Source organism: Cervus elaphus, chromosome 31 (assembly GCF_910594005.1).
Source record: "Cervus elaphus chromosome 31, mCerEla1.1, whole genome shotgun sequence".
Classification (NCBI taxonomy): domain Eukaryota; kingdom Metazoa; phylum Chordata; class Mammalia; order Artiodactyla; family Cervidae; genus Cervus; species Cervus elaphus.
Window position 1 is genome coordinate 28,241,845 of NC_057845.1, and position 25,797 is coordinate 28,267,641.

Genomic DNA, 25,797 nt, shown 5'->3' on the forward strand with positions numbered 1-25,797 from the left:
AATGTTGAATAGTTTACCTTGGAAATGAACTGAGATCATTCTGTCATTTTTGAGATTGCACCCAAGTACTGCATTTTGGACTCTTGCTGACTATGAGGGCTACTGCACTTCTTCTAAGGAATTCTTGCCCACAGTAGTAGATATAATGTTCATCTGAATTAAATTCTCCCATTCCCATCCAGTTTTGTTCACTGATACCTTCTCATCTTCTGCTTGACCAGCTCCAAAGTTTACCTTGACTCACGGACCTAACATTCCATGTTCCTAGTAATATTGTTGTATACAAAATCAAAGTTTACCTTCACCACCAGACACATCCACTTCTGAGCATTGTTACCCACCTTGGCTCACTCTCTTCATTCTTTCTGACGCTATTAGTAACTGACCTCCACTCTTCACCAGTAGCATATTGAACACCTTTCAACCTGAGGGGCTCATCTTCTGGTGTCATCTTTTGCCTTTACATACTGTTCATGGTGTTTTCATGGTAAGAATACTGTAATGATTTGCTACTCATTCCTCCAGTGAACCACATTTTGTCAGAACTCTTCCCTATGACCTGTCGGTCTTTGGTGGCCCTACACTGCCTGGTTCATACATTCATTGAGTTACACAAGCCCCTTCACCATGATAAGGCTGTGATCCATGAAAGTAGGGGAAACCACTAGGCCATTCAGCTATGACCTAAATCACATCCATTATAATTATACAGAGGATGTGGTGAATAGAGGATTTCCCAGGTGGTGTTAGTGGTAAAAAAACTTGTCTGCCAGTGTAGGAGACATAAGCGACATGGGTTCCTGACAAATAGATTCAAGGGATTAGATATTTTACACATATTGCCTGAAGAACTATGGATGGAGGCTAGTAACATTGTACAGGAAGCGATGACCAAAATAATCCCAAAGAAAAAGAAATGCAAGAAGGCAAAGTGGTCGCCTGAGGAGGCTTTACAAACAGCTGAGGAAAGAAGAGAAGCTAAAAGCTAGGGAGAAAGGGAAAGATATACCCAACTAAATGCAGAGTTACAGAGAGTAGCAAGGAGAGATAAGAAGGCTTTCTTAAATAAACAATGCAAAGAAATAGGAGGAAACAATAGAATGGGAAACACTAGAGACTTCTTCAAGACAATCAGAAGTATCAAAGGAACATTTCATTCAAGGATGAGCACAATAAAGAACAGAAATGGCAAGGATCTAACAGAATCAGAAGAGTTTAAGAAGAAATGGAAGGAATACATGGAAAAACTGTACAAAAAGGTCTTAATGACTTGGATAATCTCAGTGGGGTTATCACTCACCTAGAGCTAGATATCCAGGAGTGTGAAGTCAAGTGGGCCTTAGGAAGTGTTACTATGAGCAAAGCAGTTAGGGGTGATTGAACTCCAGCTGAGCTATTTAAAATACTAAAAGATGATGCTGTTAAGGAGCTACACTCAAATGTCAGCAAATTTGGGAAACTCAGTAGTGGCCACAGGACTGGAAAATGTTAGTTTTTATTATAATCCCAAAGAAGGATAATACCAAAGAATGTTCAAAATACCATAAAATTGCACTAATTTCACGTGCTAACAAGGTAATGCTCAAAATCCTTTAAGCTAGGCTTTGGTAGTATGTGAACCATGAAATTCGAGATGTACAAGCTGGGTTTCAAAGAGGCAGAGGAACCAGAGATCAAATTTCCAGCATCCATTGGGTCATCGAGAAAGCAAGGGAATTCCAGAAAAGCATATACTTCTGCTTCATTGACTACACTCAAGTCTTTGACTGTGTGAATCACAACAAACTGTGAAAAAATTTTAAAGAGGTAGGAATGTCAGACAACCTTACTTGTCTCCTGAGAAACCTGTATCTGAGTCAAGAAGCAACAGTTAGAACTAGACATGGGACAAGTGACAAGTTCAAAATTGGGAAAGGAGTATGACAAAGTCACATACTGTCATAATGCTTATTTAACTTATATGCATATTGCATCATGCCAGATGCTGGGTTGGATGAACCACAAGCTAAATAAAGATTGCTGGGAGAAACATCAACAACTTCAGATATGCAGATTTTACCGCTCTAATGGCAGTAAAGAGCAACTAAAGAGCCTATTGATGAGGGTAAAACAGGAGAGTGAAAAAACTGGCTTAAAACTCAACTTTAAAAAATCTAAGATATTGGCATCCAGTCCCATCCCTTCATGACAGATAGAAGGGGGGGAAATGGAAATCTGACAGATTTTCTTTTCTTGTACTTCAAAATCACTGCAGACAATGACTCCAGTCACAAAATTGAAAGATGTTTGCTCCTTGAAAGAAAAAGTTATAACAAACCTACACAGCATATTAAAAAGCAGAGACATCACTTTGCCAACACTGGTGCATGCAACCAAAGCTGTGTTTTTTTCCAGTAGTCATGTATGGATGTGAGAGTTGGGCCATAAAGAAGGCTGAGCACCATGGTTTTGACGGTTTCAAATTGTGGTGCTGCAGAAAACTCTTGAGAGTCCCTTGAACTACAAGGAGATAAAATAGTAAACCCTAAAGGAAATCAACCCTGAATATTCATTGGAAGGACTGATGCTGAAGCTGAATTTCCAATACTTTGGCCACCTGATGTGAAGAGCTAACTCTTTGGAAAAGAATCAAATGATGGGGAAAATTGAAGACAGAAAAGGTGACAGTAGAGGATGAGATGGTTGTACAGCATCACCAACTCAATGGACATGTGTTTAAACAAACTCTGGGAGATAGTGAAGGACAGGGAAGGCTCAGGAGATGCAGTCTATGGAGTCTCAGAGAGCCAGACCCAATTTAGGGACTAAAAAACTATAACAATTTAGAATTTATGTGATTATCCAAAATACTCAGAATAATTAGTTTCCTAATACAAAGTTTCCTAGTGTCAACAGTTACCACCAAGAGTTATGATGTAACTGATTTCAGAAGCATTAAGATAGACCATTCTAAGATTAAAAGAATTATCTTTAATAGAATGTAGATATCAGTGAAAGACTATTTTCTTGGGCTCCAAAATCACTGCAGACAATGACTGCAGCCATGAAATTGTGAGACACTTGTTCCTTACAAAAAAAAAAAAAAAGCTATGACTAACCTAGACAGTTTATTAGAAAGCAGAGACATCACTTTGCCTACAGAGGTTCATATAGTCAAAGCTATGGGTTTTCCAGTAGGCAGGTATGAATGTGCAATTGGACCATAAAGAACACTGAGTCCCAAAAAATTGATGCTTTTGAACTGTGGTGTTAGAGAAGATCCTTTGGACAGCAAGGAGATCAAACCAGGCAATCCTAAAGGAAATCAGTCCTGAATATTCATTGGAAGGACTGATGCTGAAGCTGAAGCTCCAATACTTTGGCCACCTGATTCGAAGAGCCAACTCATTAGAAAAGACCCTGATGCTGAGAAAGAGAGAAGGCAGGAGGAGAAGGGGATGACAGAGGACAAGATGGTTGATGACATCACCATCTCAATGGACATGAGTTTGAGCAAGCTTTGGGATATGGTGAAGGACAGGGAAGCCTGGTGTACTGCAGTCCATGGGGTCCAAAAGAGTTGGATATAACTGACCAATTGAACAACAAAAGATATCTAGAGTAAGTCAATTCATTTATTTATCTAGAAGTTTCTTTAGTAGAATATTACCCTGCTTACTGTTAGATTTTTATGGGCAATGCCTTGTGTGTGTGTGTGCATTTCTTTAATAACCATAGTGAGAAATTTATAAAAAGTGCTTGCAAATTTCTTTAAGGTAAAATCATGGAAGCTATTGCTTAAAGTACATGCATGCATGCTAAACCACTTCAGTTGTGTCTGACTCTTTGTGACCCCATGGACCGTAGCCTGGCAGGTTCCTCTGTCCATGAGGTTCTCCAGGTAAAAATACTGGAATGCCCTCCTCTAGGGTATCTTCCTGACTCAAGGATCAAAACCACATCTCTTGTCGCCTGCATTGACTGGTAGGTTTTTTACCACTAGCTCCATCTGGGAATCGCACTTATCATGCCAATCAAACAATAATAATGATAAATATATACATATATATAATAATAAGTTGATATAAACATACAACTTGAACTATCACAATGTTTTAAATGATTATCTTTCAATAAAAATAATTACATTTCAATAATTAGAAATATATAAACATACACAGTTATATAAATTCATGTTGTATAAATAGGTAATTTATTTAATTAACTCATAAATAAGTGAAACCACGTAGAAATAACTCTTGGCCATATTGATGTGCTCATTCCTCTGTTAGAGTGTACTTAGACTTGTCTCTCAGGGAAAAAGCACAGACTGATGTAAGATGCCCTCATATTAAGTTATCCTAAATGGCCTAGTCCATATTTTTACAAGGATATCAACCATAGCTTCTGGAAGTTATATAGTGTGACTCTGTCCTTAATTGACACACAAGATGTTGCTACATCAAGAGCTTGTCAGAAAAGTATAGCCCTTTGATAAATTACCCCCAAGCTTATCTGAATATTTATTGAGAATTGCCCAAAGGAGACCCATCCATTCTGTTCTCTAGGTAGCCTGCATTCCACATTTAATCAAATCCTGAGGAGGCAGCGTATTTAAACCACATTGAGTTAACCTGTCATGGAATTGCTTTTATGGAACTGTACTTTTTTTAATGCCTGTGACACTGACCTTCATTTTGAGCTGTAAAGACTCAACCTGGAAATGTCAGAGAAAAATAAAAGGAGAAATTTCCTATGTCAGCTTGCACAGGATGTCAGTACACAAACAGTTCTGGAGTGTATTGTGCTCAAGGGTCTGAAAAGAATGTAAGCAACAATTATCAGCATTAAAGTATCTTCTAGGTTTGGCAAAAGCCCACTGTGAATATAATGTCCTCTGAACTTTGCATAAAGGGTCTGAGCGGAATGTAAATATTAAAAAAAAAATAAGATCATTGCTTCATAATAACTTGATACTTAGGCAAAGGGCCATAACACATAATAAATACACACATGTAAGTCTCAATCCACAATCAATTGTAGGACCTTCAATCTTTCTACTGTCTTTCTTCATAGTTAGCAGGTTTCTTGTTGAGTTCCTTAGAAATGTGGAACTTTTCACATTTTCAGCTTAACACCATACTGAATTGCTCCTGTGTTTCTCTTCCATCTCATATTGGTGATCTTTTATTTAATACGAGATTTATAAGTGATCTGCAAAAAGTTGCCAAGAATGTGAGTGTAGTCTTAATTAACAATTCAGTGTTACATGCAAACATAAAGTTAGTTACTCTCAGTTTTTAAAATATTCAGTGTGCTCTAAAATGTGATATTTTGCTCTACATTTTATCTTCCGGTATTTCAAAGTGCAGATCTCACTCTTGAAATATATTAACCATGTCCTTCTCAGACAAAATATGTTGCATAGGGTGTAGGATTCAGAAAGAGCCTTTGGATGTGCAAAAGCAGCAATAACATCCTGTGGCTATTAGAACTTGCAAATTTGTGAAGTTAATGTTATCAGCATTCTTCTGACATACTGTCAGTTCACAGCACTTGGTTTACCCAAAGCAGTTCATCATATGTCAGTTTTGTGAAATAGTAATCAACAGTAATCATGCTAAAGTTTATGATCATGGAAAGTACTTTTGCTAATTTTGTAGTTATTAAAATAAGAACAGGTAATCAGCTAGTGTAATTCATATTATATCACAAATCTTTTAACCACTTATTCCATCTTCAAGCATGACCCAAACAGTGAAAAACATTGAACTTAGAACAGTGAATATTACCAATGCATCTGTTTGTTCTAATCAAAGAATCTTGACTTTATCTCATCTAAAATTCTTAATCATGTTATTCAGAAATCATAAGTATCTAATAATCTAAAATCAATGAGTAATGTATATATACAGCAATCCAAGCAGCTATAAGCACTTTGTGTATTAACTCATCTGAAAATGACAAGAACATTCTAGGTTCTATTCTTATCATCTGCATTGTACAGAAGAAACAGAGGAAATGAGAGATGAAGAATTGCTTCAAAGCCACACATTAACACGTGGGAGCAGTAGAATTATAACCTGGTATAAGATATGAAATCTACACTATCGGAAGGTAAGTTTCCTATGCTTAATCATCATGCCACTTGGTCACTGAACACTATTTTCAGAACTATAGTTTATACATAAAAGTTTTTTCAAGTAAGACAAATCTTTTTTTACTTCTGGATTATACCAATTTCTATCTTATATGCTTTAGTTCAAGCCCACCTGCAGAAGTACTGTGACTTTCTTTTCTGTGCATAGGGAGTTAGGTTTTGCCTTTCGTAATTGATCATTCAAAGCAGACGAGGAGAAGGGACGACAGAGGATGAGATGGTTGGATGGCATCACCAACTCAATGGACCTGAGTTTGAGCAAGTTCTGGGAGTTGCTGACAGACAGGGAGACTGGCATGCCTGCAGTTCATGGGGTTGCAAAGAGTCAGACACGACTGAGCGACTGAACTGAACTGACTGAATTAATCACTCAGTAATAAGAGATAAACACACATGTTCAGTGTCCTCTATCAACTAGTTTATCTTTAACCTATAAATCATAATTTGTCTAGGCTTCTGTGATAAGGATTCAATGAAATCATGACAATTTTGCATTTATTTTTATAAAATAGCCACAGCCAACCCACTACTTTTTGAGAAGCTGAATTTCAGTTTTGCACAGAAGAGAAATTCTATTACTTGTTAATGAACACTTATTACTTATTTTGGATAGTGTTTTGGTGTCTGGTGCTTTTAAAATTTTTCCATAGAAAGCAAGTTTATGTAAAACAAGTATTATCTGCAAATAGATGTTGGGCTTCCCCTGTGGCTCAGTGGTAAAGAATCTGCCTGAAATGCAGGAGCCACAGGAGATTCAGGCTTGATCCCTGGGCCATGGAGATCCCCTGGAGGACAGCGTGGCAACCCACTCTAGTATTCTTGCCTGGAGAATCCCATGGACAGAGGAGTCTGGTGGGCTACAGTCCATGGAGTCGCAAAGAGTCAGACACCACTGAAGTGACTTAGCACATACACAAATAGATGTTACTAATTAGAAGAGATTCTTGGCGCTCAAAATACATACATTCTGAATAGAACACTGAACATAATGCAGAAGGATATTCATATTCCTTTTTGACATTTTCATTTCATCACTAACTTTTCAGTTCTATCACTAACTTTTTTTTAAGGGTTATGATGAAAGGTATGAGTTAATATAGAAATGTTTTATTACAGAAAATGGAAAGTATGCAAAAGTTACAAAGCAAAGAATACCAATACCAGACAAAAGCATGGGATACCTGTATTGTAGCCACGCATCCCGGGAAACAAACTCACTTAGAAGGACAATTCAGATGGTGGAGTGTAGTTTATTACATCGGTGGGCCCAAGACAGTCTCCTCTTGGCCAAGGACCTTGACCAGTTTTTGTGAAAACCTTGTATACCCGAAGTGTACATGCTCAAACACACCTCCCCAAGTTCTCTGAAACTAGTCTGAACAAAGGAAAAGAAAGATACAATCAAAGTTAACCTGTGATTCGTATGCCTTAAATCCATGCTTTGTATGCCTTAAGCCTAGGTTGTTAGTTAACAGTGGGCAATTATCAAACAGGCCTGGCTTGCTGCGATTCATGGGGTCGCAGAGTTGGGCACGACTGAGTGACTGAACTGAACTGAACTGAACTGAATTATCAAAAGGCCTGTGGTCATACCCCAATAAGCATAATATAATTGATGATTCTATTCGGTTACACAGATAATTAGGGTATTCTTTTAGGGATAGAGAGTCTAGGCATGAGTCCTGGGGCTCTTCCATCTGGGGGGTGCAGGGGTCTGGTTTTCCAGTTGGTATGCCATTTCCATAGATACTGAGCAATAGCTCAAAGTCCATAGTCCGGCCCAAGATGGAGTCCTGCTTTCAAGATGGAGCCTGTTCTGTCTGTTTCCTCCTTCAGTATATGCCAACAGTGATTGAGAACAAAAGTTGTTCAAAAATTTTGTCTCAATTTCTCGTGTTTATGAGATTCTTTACCAGTTGTGTTATTAGGGAAGCCCCTGTGAGAGAATAAAGACTGACAGTCTTACACTGGCATATTTCCCCCAAAGCTTTGCCAGGCTTTTGATGGCATTTATAGTTACATTGTTGACGGGGTATGATATTGTCCAGTGGACTTTCTTCAGTAACTTAGGAGGAAATAATAGTTTTCTGTTGTCCCTGTAAATCCTTGTTTTCCTAAATTCATAAAATTTTTATTAGACTCCTCTGAATTTACAATCTAGTCATCATTTGTTGTTGCTGTTTAGTTGCCAAGTTGTGTCTGACTCTTTTATGACCACCCTGGACTGTAGCCCTTCAGGCTCCTCTGTCGATGGGATTTTCCAAGCAGAATACTGGAGTGAGTTGCCATTTCCTCCTCCAGAGAATTTTCCCAGCCCAGGGATCAAACCCACATCCCCTGGACTGCAGGTAGATAATTTACCACTAAGCCACCTGGGAAGTCCTCTAACCATCATAGCAGGACATAACTGTTTTTAGTATTTCAATGCCTAGTATTTCAATTTCAACACAGATGACAGTGTACCCAGAAATATTTTTGCTATATTATAAAGAGTTTGCTTGTCAGTGAAAAGGTAGTATACATATATATTACTTATTTCAATCCCTAATTGGTATATCATTCCTATCATTTTTATTTGATTGGGATCATTTAAAATTTAACTTTCTTGAATTTTCTCTTATACATGTTTAAAACTTTACTTGGAGTAAAAGATTTATCACATATTAGCTAAGACAAAACTATGCCCTACTACTTTATACTAATGCTCTCATAAAATCATGATAAGCAAGCAAGCTAAGTTGCTTCTGTCCTGTCCAGCTCTGTGTGACCCCATGGGCTGTAGCCCTCTAAGCTTCTCTGTCCATAGGATTCTCCAGGTGAGACCCTGCACTGGGCTGCCATGTCCTCCTCCAGGGGATCTCCCTGACCTAAGGATTGAATCCATGTCTCTTATATCTCCTGCACTGGCAGTCAAATTTTTTGCTACTAGAACCACCTTGTTACAAATATACAAGCAAACTATTTGAAGTGAATTTGCATGCTCATTGTAACAAGCAGAATAGTTGTGGGATTGATGCCAAGTGGAACAGAAACCTATAGGAGACATCATGGTTTTATTCATGACCCAACATTTTAACAAGACTCATATATTTTTTCCTATTATTCTCTTCTGCCATCCACAGCATCGTGTGTCTCTTCCTCAGACTGGTTTCCCTGATGATTACTGGAAAACTATAGTAGCTCCAGAGCACAAATCCAAGTGAGAGGGTTTAGAACAAAAATTTTCTACCTTTTTTAAAATTGAAGAATCTATTTCCCAGAAGACTTCTTATCAAAAATTCCCTAGTATCTCATTGGCCTAACTGCCAAGCATACTCATGCTTACTCCAATAACTAGAGAGGGAAAGTTGTGATTTCAGCTTATCTTGTTGCTGTGGACTGCTTCTGTCCTCAATGATACTCACGTGTTGAAACCCTAATCCTTACTATATGATGTTATTTGTAGATAGGGCTTTCAGGAGGTCATTATGATGCAGCCTTTGTGATGAGATTAGTGCCCTTAGACACAGGAGATGCAGGCTTGATACCTGAGTTAGGAAGATTCCTTGGAGGAGGAAATGGCAACCCACTCCAATATTCTTGCCTGGAGAATCCCATGGACAGAGAAGCCTGGTGGACTACAGTCCTTACAGGGGTCTCAAAGAGTCAGACACTACTGAGCATGCAGGCATGCGAGAAGAGATACAGGTACTTCCCTAGTGGCTGAGTGGTTAAGACTCTGTCCTCCCAATGCAGCGGGCTTGGGTTTGATCCCTGGTCAGGGAACTAGATTCCACCTGTCTCAGTTAAGAGTTTGCGTTTAACAACTAAGAGTTCACATGCTGCAACTAAAGATCCTGCATGCTGCAAAGGAGCCCTATGATCCTGTGTGCTATAGTTAAAATCAAGATCAACAAAACAAATAAATTATATACATACACACACACACATATGTATGTGTATATATATATAATATAGATAAATTTCAATTATTTTATTAAATATATATTTAATAAAATATACTATTTATATATAATATATATATAAAGCTACAAGAGAACTGGTTTCTCACTCTGCTTTCTGCCATGTGAGGAAACATCAAAAAGGTGACTGTCTATAAATCAACAAGAGAACTCTCATCAGATCGAATCTGCCAGCACTTTGATCTTGGACTTCTTGGCTTTAAGAACTGTAAGAAATAAATGTTTGCTATCTAAGTAACCTAGTCATCATATTTTTGTCACAGAAACTTGAATTAAGATAGTCATGCACCCTTTGATACTTGGGATTATAACTGCAAGTAATGGCTCTGCACAAAAGTGCAGATTAATAAAACCGTAGATCTTTCAAGAAGGGAATCATCTCAAGAATGGAATTTATGCACAGCTGAGCAGAAAAGGAGACTAAGCCTGAGTTTTTAAAATTCTATAAACTTTCAAACCAATCCTGGACTGCTTACCAAAGAATTATGTTGTATGCCAGAGTAAGTTACTGACTGTTTAAGTATAATTACTCATAGCCCTAATTAATGCATAATTGATATGATAACAGGAGAAATTTACAAGCATATCTTGTTTTATTGAACTTTGCAGATAGTGTAGTTTTTACAAATTGCATCAACAAGTTTATCAACACTATTTTCCCAGCAGGTTTTGCTCACTTTGTGTCTCTGTGTCATATTTTGATAATTCTTGCCATATTTCAAATGTTTTCTTTACTATTGTATTTGCTACGGTGATCTTCAATCAGCGATCTTTGATGTTACTATTGAAAATACATTATAACTCACTGAAGTTTCAGATAATACCTAGCATTTTAAACAATAAAGACATTTTAAATTAAGATGTATTCATTTTTTAGACAAAATGCTATTGTATGCCTAATAGATTACAGTATAGTGTAAATGTAACTTTTATATGCACTTGGAAACCAAAAAGTTCATGTGACTTAATTTATTGCAATTTTGCTTTATTGTGGTGGTCTGGAACTAAACCTATAATATCTCAAAGATGTGCCTGTATAAATGCCTATATAAGTATTGTGTTACTTAACCTAAAAGGTCATATAGATTTCATAATAAAGCTTTATTAAAAATTATAGTATTTAACAATCTTAAATCATTACCAGAGTGGAAATGTTTGAAAATGTAGAATACTTTGTATTCTTGATTAATAACATTTTTTCACTGCTATAGAGTTGGGAATTTTCAGTTTTAATAACTACTGAAATGGATATTAATTAATATTTCCTCTGGAGTAATATAGTTCAAAAATACACTGAACCATTTCATCATACATATTTATGACTTATTTAAATACAATTAAATTTTCTGTTTCTCCTGCAGCCAATGATTAATATTTCAGATAAGTTTATCAAGTCATTTTTCAATATGTAAAACTCCCTATATTAAACCTCAAGCCAAATAATTGAAGAAAACAAAATTATTCCCTGTACTTCTCTTCAATACAACATAACTACTATACTCTACTGAGTACCAAAAGATAAATCCTTATCATATTTAATGCTTTAAAGAGCCATTTTTGTCATTTCAATTTAATTATTATTGCTTTCTCTTATTTTGGTGAAAGAGAAATTAGTGAATGGAATGTGTTGAATCTTAAATTTTGTTATTTTAATTCTTCCCAAAGGAATTCAAATTTAAAACTTCCCAAATATATTCAGATTATATTAATAATATTGACTTCAATCTTTTAAAAGTCATGACTAATATTTTTGTACTAAACATATAGTAACATTTTTAGTGAGGATACCATCACTGTCAATGTCCTCTTTGCTTAAAACACCATTTTTCTATGAAAATGTCCCGAGTATATGAAGAATAGTGTGTCACTGGAAATCCACTCTCCTGATGTGTAGCAGTGAATGAATGTATGCTATTAACATTAGAAGGGACTTTGAAATAAATGAGATATAATTAATAATTCTTATTGGCCTATTACCTGTAGTGATTTAATGTGAAGTGGGAGGTTTATAAACCTCTCAAGTCTTGTAAGGGCTAAGTCGTCTTGGTTCATATTCCCTAAGGTCTAAAATTTATGGCTCTTGAAATTAACTGCTTAATAGGTAAAGAGTAACACATCTGATTCAAAATAAAAATTAATTCAAAATATTTAGTGAAAACCTGTTAATCAGAGGCAAAGATGTAAAAATACCAGTAAGAAAGTGCTTTCCCTAGGATTTTTGTAAAATAACTAACTAGTGGAATAATGTAGTATTGTGGACTAAATTCCATGAATTATGCTTCTGGTAAATACATCTTTAAAGAATGAGTAATTTTTTGGTGCTAAAAAGTACATCCTTGAGTTTCAAGAAATCAAAGACTCCTGAGAACAATAACAAAGTAAAGGTGAGAAATCTTATTTAACAAGGTAGTCCTAAGTTCTCACCTTGAAGATATATTTCAAAACTTAATGAATCTGACCTTAATTTTAATGATTGCACAGGATTACAGATGAAGGAAATAAAGTTGAGTGCTCACTCAGTATAGAAAGTATAGTACCATAACATCCATAAAGTTAAGATCCTCAGATATTATACCTCAGTGCAATACTGAATCAGCCTAAAAAGCAGAAATAAGCAGTAATTAAACTTTCCTGTTTTGAGTCAGACATTGGGTAAATGAAGAAAAGTAAAAAAGAAATCTTGAATGAAATTGAAGATCTATAAGTCAGCTATAGATCCATGACAGTATTTAAATTTACAATATTTACATTGAAAATACATGGATAATTTAATTTAGTCTCCAATTGACACTGTTTTATACAATTAGTAAAAGATTGTGGAATGTATTTCAGGAGGAAAACAACTTCACATTGACCTTAAACAATTATTTCAATAAAGTTCCAAGGAACTTTATAGCAAAAATTCATACAGCACTCATTTAAAATCAAGCAACAAGGAAAAAACAAGGAAAGTGAGTTTGAAGAGAGAACAGGCATTAGAAATGAAAATGTGATGAATTCAGATATTGACAATATGAGACATATTTTGCTTCCTGGTAGCTCAGTTGGTTAAGAATCAAGAAGGGTTGAGAGGCCCTGATTTGAACCCTGGGCCAGAAAGATCTGCTGGAGGAGGAATGAGCTACCCACTCCAGTTTTCCTCAGCTTCCCTGATAGCTCAGCTGCTAAAGAATCTGCCCGCAATGTGAGAGACCTGGGTTTGGTCCCTGGGTTGAGAAGATCCCCTGGAGAAAGGAAAGGCTACCCACTCGGGTATTCTGGCCTAGAGAATTCCATGGACTGTATAGTCCATGGGGTTGCAAAGAGTCAGATGTTACTTTCACTTTTGTTATAGTTAAAGGATTTTAAATAAAAGAGAATTTTGAAAATGTAATGAATCACTTGGAAAATCTATGAGAACAATTGTTAAAATATGTCACTTGGAAAAGAGCCCAATAGACCATGTGTGAGTGTGTGTGTGTGTGTGTGTGTGTGTGTGTGAAAAATATACAGCAACAAAGTTAAAGATTTAGATAATTGGATAAATAGCATATTAGATGCTACTGAAGAGGATGATCAGTTATCAGAATTTAAATTGAATTATTCAAATTGTCATTAAGGTAATAAAATCACTTAAAATATGAAAGAGGTAAAGCAATGTACATGATAATCACAACATATATCTGACCAGAGTTCCTGAAGGACCTTGACAATGACAAATTAAACAATGTTCACAGAAGAGATGTTAAAAACCTTTTCAGAATTGTTAAGTAAAAACCCTATGAATTTCAGATTCAGAAAATCCAGTGAATCTCAAGATGGATAATAAACACACACCACAATACATGGTGAAACTTGATCAAACTCAAAGAAAAGATCTGGAGTAAGTGGACATTGGGGGAGATGGAGCACTGTGAAATCTGTTAAATTAGATGAATGCCATACAATGAGCTGAACGAAATGTGTCTTTGGATTCTGCACTTGGACATGCCTATTATTTGTTGTTTAGTTGCTCGGTCATGTATGACTCTTTTGTGACCCCATAGACTATAGCCTGCCAGGCTCCTCTGTCACTGGACTTCTCCAGGCAAGAATACCGGAGTGTGTTGCCATTTCCTTCTCCAGAGGATCTTCCCCACTCAGGGATCAAACCCATGACTCCTGCATTGGCAGGCAGATTCTTTACCACTGAGCCACCAGGGATATCACTCTGCATAATATTCCTGTATCTGGAGGATTCCTTATATTTCTTAAATATCATCTCAGTGTTAAAAAGAGAAATTTCATTGCCACTAACTGCAAATAAACATATACAATATAGGTGCTGCCAATCAGGTAAACTCATGACTTATCATTTAGAAGAGAGAAATATGTGGAGAAAACATCCTGAAGATTTCATTTTATTTTAATTTTTGCTGAGGGGACAGTGGAGGCTTTTTCTGTGGGGCAGAAATTAATGTCTTTCTAGGACCTGATGCACAGAAGTGTTCAAGCTACTATGTCAGTTTCCCCATTGCAGTTTGGGCTTTGTTCTGAGATCCTACTCCTCCAAGCCAGATTCTAATTCACTTGGTGAGTCTGTAAACCAGCAATACTATTTAGGAAATAAAATTTATGGTTAAACTTGCATGAATAGGTTTCAGTGTTTACTCATTAAAATACCACTTATTATAGAAATTGACATTCACTGTGATTTCAGCTTTCAGACTCTAAGGAAATGAGAATCCAGGATATGTGAGCTGGCTTGTGTTAATTTAAAGAGCATCAGTTATCCCTCTAATACTGGTGTACGGGACTCTAGAAACCTATAGCATAGACTGACAGCATGACTGAAGACAACTCCATTTGAGCATCTATAATGAGTTGTAAATTGAGAGCATGTCTTTGGGAGATCTCATTGGCTTTTGAAAAAAAATAAAGTTGAAGACAAAAAAGAACTGGCTAACTGGCTTTTCTAAGTATACTGAAATCTTACAGTATGGAACTAAAGAATGCTGTAATTTCAACTCAAAGAATATTATGAGAAATAGGTACTTTCTATGATTATGCAAAAAGCAAAACCAACCAAACAAACAAAGCAAACCTAAACATTTCTTCTAGTTTTAGGGCTAAAATAGCTACAAGTCACAGATAAATCAAACTGAAAATAAGTTTAATCCCTAATCTCACTGTATCTCTGATGTAACAGGACACTGTTATGGAGAGAGGGAGACCTTTAGAATTAAGAAAGGAACCCATGTCAGAATATAAAAGATGGAATTGGTAAGTATCTTAAACATCTAAAGCCCCACGTTGAGCTTTATTTCTACCATAAGTAGCCTTTTCTCCCCAGTTCCACAAGTTTTCCCCCTGCTGTAACAGAAAACCTCGACAGTCTTGCAAAGGAGAAACCAATTCTCCTCATGCTCCACATGCAATGCCAGTCACTGTTCCTAAAAATAAATAGAGTAAGATTCCAGCATTCCCTTCTTGTGAAATACAGGGTTTCAATTCTGAGACAAGGAGGCCCAAGTGCCAAAGAGCTGCTACTTTTATATGAATCAAAATTCTGAAAATAGGTACAGATATGGATGGCATTGAAGCAAAAAGAGAGGAATATATTTTATATGAGATTGAATTTATTATTCCAGATGAAAATATCAAAAGTTCTGAATGTAATAGGCAAGATTTCAAAATTGTGAGTAGTTTCTAATTATTTCTAGGTTGACTAGAACCTGAATTGTGTAGCAGATTACAATAAATGAAATTGAGATACCAAAATTTCCTTGGTCTAATATGGAGACAGTAACCTAAGGATTTAGAGTGATAGGAACATTGAAGTAGAATCACCATAAATCATCTACTCATCTCCCTCTCAATGATACTCTAGTAGGAGGCACAGAAATCACACCTTTCATAGTGACTTAGATCACACATCGCTGAAGAAGAATGCCAGTGTTGTAGGAAGGGGGGGCCTCCTTCAGGGCCACAAGAGTGGACTCCTGTGTAACACTAGGAAAAGAATTATCTGAGGAGACATGTGCTCACAAAGCAAGAGCCTTTATTGGAAGAGGGCGCTGGGCAGAGAGCAGCAGGATAAGGGAACCCAAGGGAACTGCTCTGCCACAAGGCTCCCAGTTTCAGGGTTTATGTTGATGGGATTAGTTTCCAGGTTGTCTTTAGACAATCATTCTGAATCAGAGTCCTTTCTGGTGGTGCACACATTGTTCAACCAAGATGGATGCCAGCGAGAGATATTCTGGGAGGTGGAAGGACATGTGGTTTCTCCTTTTCACCTTTCCCGAACTCTTCTGGTTGATGGTAGCTTATTAGTTCCATGTTCCTTACCAGGATCTCCTGTCATAAAACAACTCATGCAAATGGTTACTAGAGAGCCTGGCCAGGGTGGGCGGTTTTAGTCAGTGTGCTTCCCCCAACAACCCCTTCTGAGAGATTTCATATGCAAAATACTTCTTGGGAATTGGGGCAGAGGAGTCTTTTGTCTGCAACTTCTTCCTAATGTGCATGGACATAGTCCTGTCTAGCAGAGCAGAAGTCTCTCTCTACCTGATCTAAGTTGAAGTGTTCCATATCTGGAACTAGCTTCTACTCCTGTAATAACATCAGTTTGGCTTGGAACTGCTGGAGTCTGCTGGAGATAAATTTTGTAAGGAGTTGGAGTATGCAGGGGCCAAATAGGAGGCCTATTTAGATAGTTATCACTGGACCCAGAAACAGTATTTGCTAAGAAGGGAAAGAAGGAGAACTCCATACACCTCTGTTCAGTTCATTTCAGTTGCTCAGTCGTGTCTGACTCTTTGTGACCCCATGGACTGCAGTACACCAGGCTTCCTTGTCCATCACCAACTCCCAAAGCTGACTCAAACTCATGTCCATTGAGTCGGTGATACCATCCAACCATCTTATCCTCTGTCTTCCACTTCTCATCCCATCTTCAATCTCTCTCAGCATCAGGGTCTTTTCCAATGAGTCAGTTATTCGCATAAAGTGACCAAAATTTTTGAGCTTCAGCTTCAACATTAATCAGTCCTTCCAACAAATAATTCAGGACTGATTTCCTTTAGGATTGACTGGTTGGATCTCCTTGCAGTCCAAGAGACTCTCAAGAGTCTTCTCCAACACCACAGTTTAAAAGCATCAATTCTTCAGCACTCAGCTTTCTTTATAGGCAACTCTCACATCTGTACATGACTACTGGAAAAACTATAGGTTTGACTACATGGACCTTTTTTGGCAAAGTAATGTCTCTGCTTTTTAATATGCTGTCTAGGTTGGTCATAACTTTCCTTCCAAGGAGCAAGCGTCCTTTAATTTCATGGCTGCAGTCACCATCTGCAGTGATTTTGGAGCCCAAGAAAATAAAGTATCTCATTGTTTCCATTTTTTCCCTATTTATTTTCCATGAAATGATGGGACCACATGCCATGATCTTAGTTTTCTGAATGTTGAGTTTTAAGCCAACTTTCTCACTCTCCTCTTTCACTTTCATCAAGAGGCTCTTTAGTTCTTTGCTTTCTGCCCTATGGGTGCTGTCACCCTTATATCTGAGGCTGTTGATATTTCTCCCAGCAATCTTGATTCCAGGATTGTGCTTCATCCAGCCTGGCATTTCACATGATGTACACTGTCTATAAGTTAAATAAGCAGGGTGACAATATACAGCCTTTACATACTCCTTTCCCTATTTGGAACCAGTCTGTTGTTTCATGTCAAATTCTAACTGTTGTTTCTTGACCTGCATACAGGTTTCTCAGGAGGCAGGCCAGGTGGTCTCATATTCCCATCACTTGAGAGCAGCTCCTATCAAACAGCAGTCAGTCCTAATGCCAGGAAAAGAGGGATAAGGACTACCGCACGACGTATCTTCTGGTGGGTGTATACTGGTAGAGGCAAGGATGTGTTACTCCAGACCAGATCTATGTGGGATGTGACAGTACCCTAGGGAGCAAGTTCCTGACGAGAAAGGTGGCAGGGATAAATAAGCTTTTTCCCCACATACAAAGTAGGCACCATGACTGTGTTCCAGCTGGGCAGCAAAATGGGTTTGCCAAAGGGGAACAGGATTTCCATATGCCTTACAACTGGGACAAGGTGTAATGGGACAAGGGCAGTCCTTTAGTAGCTGGGAGGAGACCATCACTCCATTTGCTGCAAAACCAGCAGCTGTGAGGGCATTTAGGAAGGAATTCAAGTGTTTTAGGCATCCTGGGTTTTGTCCTCAAGGTAGAGAGAGCATTTCGTTTAGGCTCCCACCATAAGGTTAGGTTTTCAGGGGTGGGTACCCCAAAAGGGAATAACAGGGGTCAGATTTGCTTGCCCGATTTAGAAACCAGAATGAACAGGTGTGGTTTTTTGGTCGTCCAGAACAGAATATGGGTTTTTGAGACTGGTTAATAGCATCTGAGGAGAGCCTCATGCTCGGGGATAGGTATAGCATATCAGTTCTACCAGAACTTCTAGTTCCCAGATTTTGGGCTAAATCATAATACTCTAGAGAAATTTCTAGATCCCAGTTTTCCCCATCAGTTCTGATGGTGAACGTTACCCCACATCATGAGTTGTTCAGATTTCCCATGGACACCCCTAGTTAGGGAGTCACTTCTTAGACAGATAAGGAAGGTCACTGGGGGAATGTTAGTCAGTGGAGAAAATAAAGGCTTGGGTGGGATTACAGATGTTATCATGGGAGTAATTATAGACAGCTGTTGCCGATACCAAGGCATGGAGTTTTTCTCCCTTTTCCCAAAAGGCCTTGCCACAACCAGAAAGGGTGCGCTGGGGGAAAGCATGTAGCTGGGCTGGAAGGGTGGGCCATTGATGCCCTGGGTTAGGTTGGACATACCCCCAATTTCTACCGTTAATGCAGATCCAGCAAGGGCTGGCTAGGTTGAGTCGAGAAGCAGTGAGGTTTGCAAGTGTAAATACATCATTTATGGAGAGATTAATAGCCATACAGGGAGACATGATCAGGAAGAGGAGGAACATCATAGGATGCATTTTACTTATCTGAGGGAGATTTGATGGGGTTCCACCTGAACAAGAGTCTGAGGTCTTCAACAGGGTCACAGGAATAGTTGTCCTCTGGTTTTGGAGTCTCAGTGTTTGTCTCCCCTTCCTATGGGGATTTATTCTAGAATTGTGGACCCAGGCATATAGACCCTTCACTTTTACAGCAGTTGAAGTTACTAGGACAACCTGATATGGCCCTGTCCATTTCTCGGACAGCTGGCTTGGACTCCCTTTTTCTTGCCAGTTCTTTACTAATACTTGGTCCCCCAGCTCTACTTGGGGATTTTTCAAGTCTTCCTGTGGTCTAGGGAGGATCTGTTCTCCATATTGTCAGAGTTTTTGCTGAAACCTTCCCAGGTCAATTATGTTTTAGAAGTGTATTGGCGTCCTCATCAAAAAACAAATCAGAAGTTATGAATGGATGTCCATGCATCATTTCATAAGGTCTTAATAGTGGCTACTTGGGGGCTGCCTATACCCTCATGAGGGCTATGGGTAGCATATGGATCCATTAAGTTTTTCTAGGCATAGTTTGGCCAGAGCCCTTTTAAGAGTCTGGTTGGCTCTCTCCAGCTTTCCCGAGGCTTGAGGCCACCAGTATAAGTGGAGGCAGTTTTTGATGCCTAAGCATGTGACCAGGTTATGGGATATCGTGGCTGTAAATGAGGGCCCATTGTCGTTCTGAAGTGATCGAGGCAGCACAAACCTAGGCACTATCTCCTTCAGTGGGGATTTACAGACTTCTGTAGCTCTCTCTGTCCTAGTAGGGAATGCTTCAATCCATCCTGTGAACATGTCAATAAAGACTAGCAAATAAGAGAACGCTTGGGTCTTTGGCATGGCTGTAAAACCCACCTACCAGTCCTCTCCTGGGTATGATCCTCAATGTTGGACAGGTTTAGTTAGAGGAGGTGGCACGGGTCTGCTTTTGGTTTATTTCTTCGACAGGTAGCACAATTTTGTGTGACCTGTGGAACAACCTTAGCCAATGGGGGATGGTAGAGAATGGGCTTGAGCAAGCTTTCCAGATTATCTCTTCCAAAATGGGTACTTTTTTGTAAGGAGTTAATAATTTTCCATACCTGAGAGTCAGGGAGTATTATTTGGGCCTGATCAGTCTGAAACCACCCATGTGACCCAATCTCCCAGCACCACTCAGCATATTGGGAATGTTCCTCTGGGGTATATTTGGAGTCAGGGTTTCCTTGGGGATAAGGAGGCAGATACCAGTGATGGGGTAGCTTCCCTAGTGGCTCATTTTGCCTCCTGATCAGTTTTCCTATTTCCCTGGGCCATCTTTTCTTGCCCTTTTTAGTGACCCTTGCAGTGGATGACAGCTAATTTAGCAGGAAGTTTGACAGCCTCCAGGAACCTGAGAATGAGCTCTTTGTGTTTAATAGGAGAGCTTTGAGCACTCAGCATCCCTCTTTCCTTTCAAATTGCTGCATGGGCTTGCAGGGTGAGGAAAGTATACTAAAGAGTCTAAATACATATTAATCCTCTTTCCTTCTAATTCCAAAGCTCTTGTCAAGGCAAAAGTTTAACTTTCTGGGCTTAGATGTCTGGGGGAAGAGAACCACTTTCCCTAGTTTCTTCTAGGCTCACTACAGCATATTCTGCTTTCCTCTCTCCTTTTTCTACAAAACTACTGCTATCTGTGTACCATGCTTCCTCTGGGTCAGATAAAGGTGTCTCTTATAAGCCTCGGTGAGAAAAATATAACTCGTCTATGATTTCCATGCATTGGTGATTCAAAAGGGAAGTAGGGGGATCTGGCATTAAGGAGGTTGTATTTAAAGTCTGACAGACCCTTAACTTTACTTCTGGAGTGTCAAGGAGGAGGGCTTGGTATTGGGGGATCCTTTCACCTGTCATCCATATGTCCCCTTTAGTTTCCAAGACTGCTTCCACCTGGTGAGGTGTGTACACTGTAGTGGGCTGACCTAGGGTCAACTTAGATGCCTCTTTAACCATAAGAGTGGTGGCTGCTACTGCCCAGAGGCAAGTGGGCCACCCTTTGGCCTCCTCGTCTATAGTTTTTCTGAGAGGCAAGCCATGCTTACAGGCTTGCATCATTTGCCTTAATATCCCAAGAGCAGTTCCTATCCTTTCAGAAACATACAGCCTGAAAAGCTTTTTCAGATTCAGGAGGCCTAAAACTGGGATTGTAGTGATAGATTCTTTTGGAGCTTTAAAGGCAACCTTGCAAGTCTCATCCCAGTCCAGTGGCTCATCCTCTTTCCCTCTTAACTTCTCATATAGGCATCAGGCCAGATTTCCATAAACAGGAATCCAGGTCCTGCAAAACCCAGTCATTCTGAAAAATCCCATAACCTGTTTTTTTTTTTGGGGGGGGGGGGGGTTGTACAGGGTATCTTCGATGAGGGATTTCCTCTGGGGGTTGAGATTCTTTTTCCTCCCTAATTATAAATCCAAGGTATTTTACTTGGGTTAAGCTAATCCAAGATTTTGGGGGAGATATTCAACAACACTTTTCATACAAGAAATTTAAAGTTTTAATAGTATCCATTTGAGAGCTGGTAAAATTTGGACAAGCTATGAGCAAGTCATCCATATACTGTATTAGACTACTGTTTGTTAAAGTTAATTCCCTTAGTTGTCTCCCCAGGGAAGTCCCCCAAATATGAGGACTGTTCCTAAACCCTTGTTGTAGTTGAGTCCAGCAAAGTTGTATGGTCTCCCTTGTTCCCAGGTCCCACTACTCAAACGCAAAGAGTTTTTGGGAATCAGGATGGAGAGGAATGCAAAAGAAAGCAGCCTTAAGGTCCAAGACTGAGAAGTACTTAGCATTTCCTGGGAGTTGGGATAGGAAGGTATATGGGTTTGGGACTATGGGGTGGATGGGAACCATAGCTTAATTTACAGCTCTTAGATCCTGGACAAATCAATAAGATTCATCTAGTTTTTTAACAGGCAATACTGAAGTAGTGTCGGGAGACTCACAGGTGATTAGAATTCCAATATCTCCGTATTTGTTAACTAATGGTCTAAAACCCTCAAGAGCTTCTGGTTTTAAGGGATATTGTCTTTTCCAGGGGTAGGGAGCATTTGGCTTAAGAAGAATCTTCACTGCTGGAAAATTTATGGTTAGCCCAGAGCTGGAGACATCCCACATCTAGGGATTGACCTCATCTAAGAAAGGGACGGACTCCTGCTTTTCTACATCTGACTGCAAATATTCAGACACTAGGCAAAGCAAATTATTAGCTTCTAGCTTTCCCCAAGTCACTGTGGTCTGGAGGCAGCAAGGAAAGTCTCTCTCTAGTAGGGGAGCAGGGCAACAAGGGATGTATAAGAAGGGGTGGGCTGCTTGCCAGTTGCCTACCTTACAATGGAGGGGCTTAGTAAAATTTCAGCTTTGAGGTTTTCCATCTATCTCCATCACCATTTTAGCCAGGGAGTCTAAAGGTCCAAATCAGAGAGGAGGAACAGAGAAGGCAGCCGCTGTGTCCAAAAGAAAGTTCACAACCTTACCTTCTATTTGTAGAGTCACCCAAGGGTCAAGAGGAGTGATCTGGATCTCACTATTTGCAGGGGTTTCTCGAGCTCCTGGTGGGTCTTGTCAGTCCCGGTTGCCCAGGACTAGCACAGAGGGATCTGGTGTAGGGGTCTCCACATGCCTTCCCTTAGGGCGATATGGGCACTCCCCTTTCCAGTGCCCATCCTCTCTGCAGTAGGCACACTGGGCACATCTCAGCTGTGGTGGATTTCTAAGAGCCTTTTTTCTTCCTTGCTCTCCCTATGACTCTCACATAGTGGCAGGGTGAATCAAGGCCAGGATTTTAGCCTGTTGTTGGGCCAAGGCTTGGGTCTGAGACTGAAAGGTCTCCTATCCTTTCGGGCTTCCTTTTTCTCTCTTTTGGCTTCCTCTTCCTGGTCCCTATTCAAAAACACCCTATTTGCCTCCTTCCCCAAATTGGAGATTGGAGTCTTTGGTCCTTTTCCTAGTTTTTGCAATTTTCTTCTTGTATCTGGGGCTGCCTGGATTATGATGGAATGGGTTAACAGGACACTTCCTTCCATACATTTTAGATCTGCCAGGGTAAAGTTTTTAAAGGCCTCTGTGACTCTTCCCCCCAAAAAGAGTTAGATTTTCATTCTCTCCCTGTGTAACCTCTTTTATCTTATTATAATTAACAACCTTTTGGACACCCTGGGTCATTCCCTGTAGTAGGCAAGTAGTGAGGGATCTTAAGGATTCCTTTCCTGCCCTTGTATTGGGATTCTAATCTGGCTCTGTAGAGGGGATTGCCTCGTCCACAGGGGACAGATTGACATCCACCCACTGTCTTTCATCAGCCACTTATCTAGCCTGATCTAGGATTCTAGCTTTTTCCTCATTATTACAACACCGAATGAGGATGACCATTATATCCCTCCAGATGAGGGAGATGTTACAGCTAAGACTCTCAAATTCATCCCTAAATTTCTTGGGGTTCTCAGAATACAAACCCAATTGCTTCCTACATTGGGTAATGTCTTGCATAGAAAGAGGAACAAGAATATGCATAGTTCCCCCCTCCCCATCTGGTATCTATCTTAGGGGGCAGATTTTGTCTGAGGATGACCTTTCCTTCTATAGAGAGCAAAGCTTACTTCCTAATTGCAATCCCATAGGGGAAGAGACATATGGAGGCAGAACCCAGGCAACTGTAAGCGACCTTCCTTCAGGTCCTTTGACTTCCTGGCCTAGCCTCCTGACTTCCGGGCTTGTCTGAACTTCCTTTCCCGGTGACCTTCTGCCTGAGCTGAGAAGGTCAAGAGAAGGTCAAAGGGATCTTCTGCTTCAGACCTTGCCAAAAGGACTTTGAAAGAGCATTTATCAAATTCTTCAAGCTTATATTTTCTCTCTTTTTTGGAATCCTGGTAAAGGGCTATAAAGGCCTGGACAAAGGGAACTTCCTTGTATGTACCCTTGTGTTTGCAGTATTGACTGAGCTGTAAAACGGTGTTGAGTCCAATTGACCCCAATGGGGGCCATTTTTCCCCTACTTCCAGGGAGTAAGTAGGCCAGTATCGAGTACAGTATTTGATAATTTTTTTTTTCTTGTTCTTTTTCAGCCCTCCCAGTTGGTATCCCTCCCAGTTGGCCAAAAGACAACCCAGCAGGGTGTCTAAAGGGAAGTTAGGCTTATTTCCCATTTTAGCAGTGGCATAGTTTATATCTCATTCCCAGGGGACCAGTACTAAAATGGATGTCCCTATATCTGACTCTAGAGAGAGTGTAAGCTCTCTCCTGGTCCCAAATTGCCTGATTGTATATGCGCCACAGGAAATGTTCAGTAGTAAGCACAATCAATGGGCCTGTAGGACTGGTCCCAAAAGGGTGTTAATTTTCACCAATGACCAGGTGTGAATATACTGAACCCCATCAATCACTTCCACTTGGAAGCATTCAGGCAAATGGCTGAATTTATAGAAACAGGGCAACCAATGGAGGACTTCTAACACATGATTATCTCCCTGAGAACAGAAAGCACAAACAGTGAGGAGGAGAGAGCATAGCCTCTCAGAAAATCTCTTACAAAGACCCAGAAGTTCAGGCCCAAGTATCGACAGACAGAGTAAACAAATACCCTTGGGTCTTCAAAGAGAGGAAAATAGGCCAGGTTGGAGGAGAAGGAATGGGGAGAGAAAAGAGGTCCAAGAGTGGGGGAGAGAAAGAGAAAAAAAAAAAAAAGGTGGCCTTACAGATGTCTCCTGCCACCTGCAGATACCCAGGCGTTACAGGACTTTTCCCTGGCCTCCAGAGGAGGACTGGAACTTGGCCCAACCGGAACCAAAATTCAAGTTCTCTGCCAGAGGAGGTGATCAATCTCCAATCCTCGGCTCAGGCTGAGGACCTTTGACCAGATTCCCGTGTCCAGGACCGTTGGACAGGAAAAAGTAGGATAGGATAGGATGGGTTGAAAAGAGGGGTGAGATAAAAGTAGTCAACAGAATCTCTTGTTCCTTACCTGATCAGTGCACTCTGGCCAGTTGTCCGCATCAGGAGACCAGGGACAAACGGGTCCCACTTGCGGCCGCTGGGTCAGGTCCGTCAGCAGGTGAGCTGGTTCTGGAGTACCCCGAGTGGTTGTTAGCGCTCATGAGAGATGCAGATGTCAACTGCAGTAAAAATAGGGGTCCCTTCGTGTTTTCCAGTTGTTGTAGGAAGTGGGGCCCCTTCCAGGGCCACAAGAGTGGGCTCTTGTCTAACACTTGGAAAAAGAATTGTCCAAGGAGACACATGCTGACAAAGCAAGAGACTTTACTGGAAGAGGGCACCCAGGTGGAGAGCAGCAGGGTAAGGGAACCCAGGAGAACTGCTCTGATATGTGGCTCATGGTCGCAGGTTTTATGTTGATGGGGTTAGTTTCCAGGTTGTCTTTGGCCAATCATTCTTACCAAGAGCCCTTTCTGGTGGTGCACACATCACTCAGCCAAGATGGATGCTAACAAGAGGGATTTGGGGAGGTGGACGGACACGTGGTGTCTCCTTTTGACCTTTCCTGAACTCTTCCGCTTGGTGGTGTCTCATTAGTACCATGATCCTTTCCAGGACCTCCTATCATAAAACAACTCATGCAAATGGTTACTAGAGAGCCTGGCCAGGGTGGGCAATTTCCGTCCGTGTGCTTCTCCTAATATCAGCAACATCAAAAAGATGCTAGTGTTCTTCCCTATGATCTAAGATGCTGGCAAAGA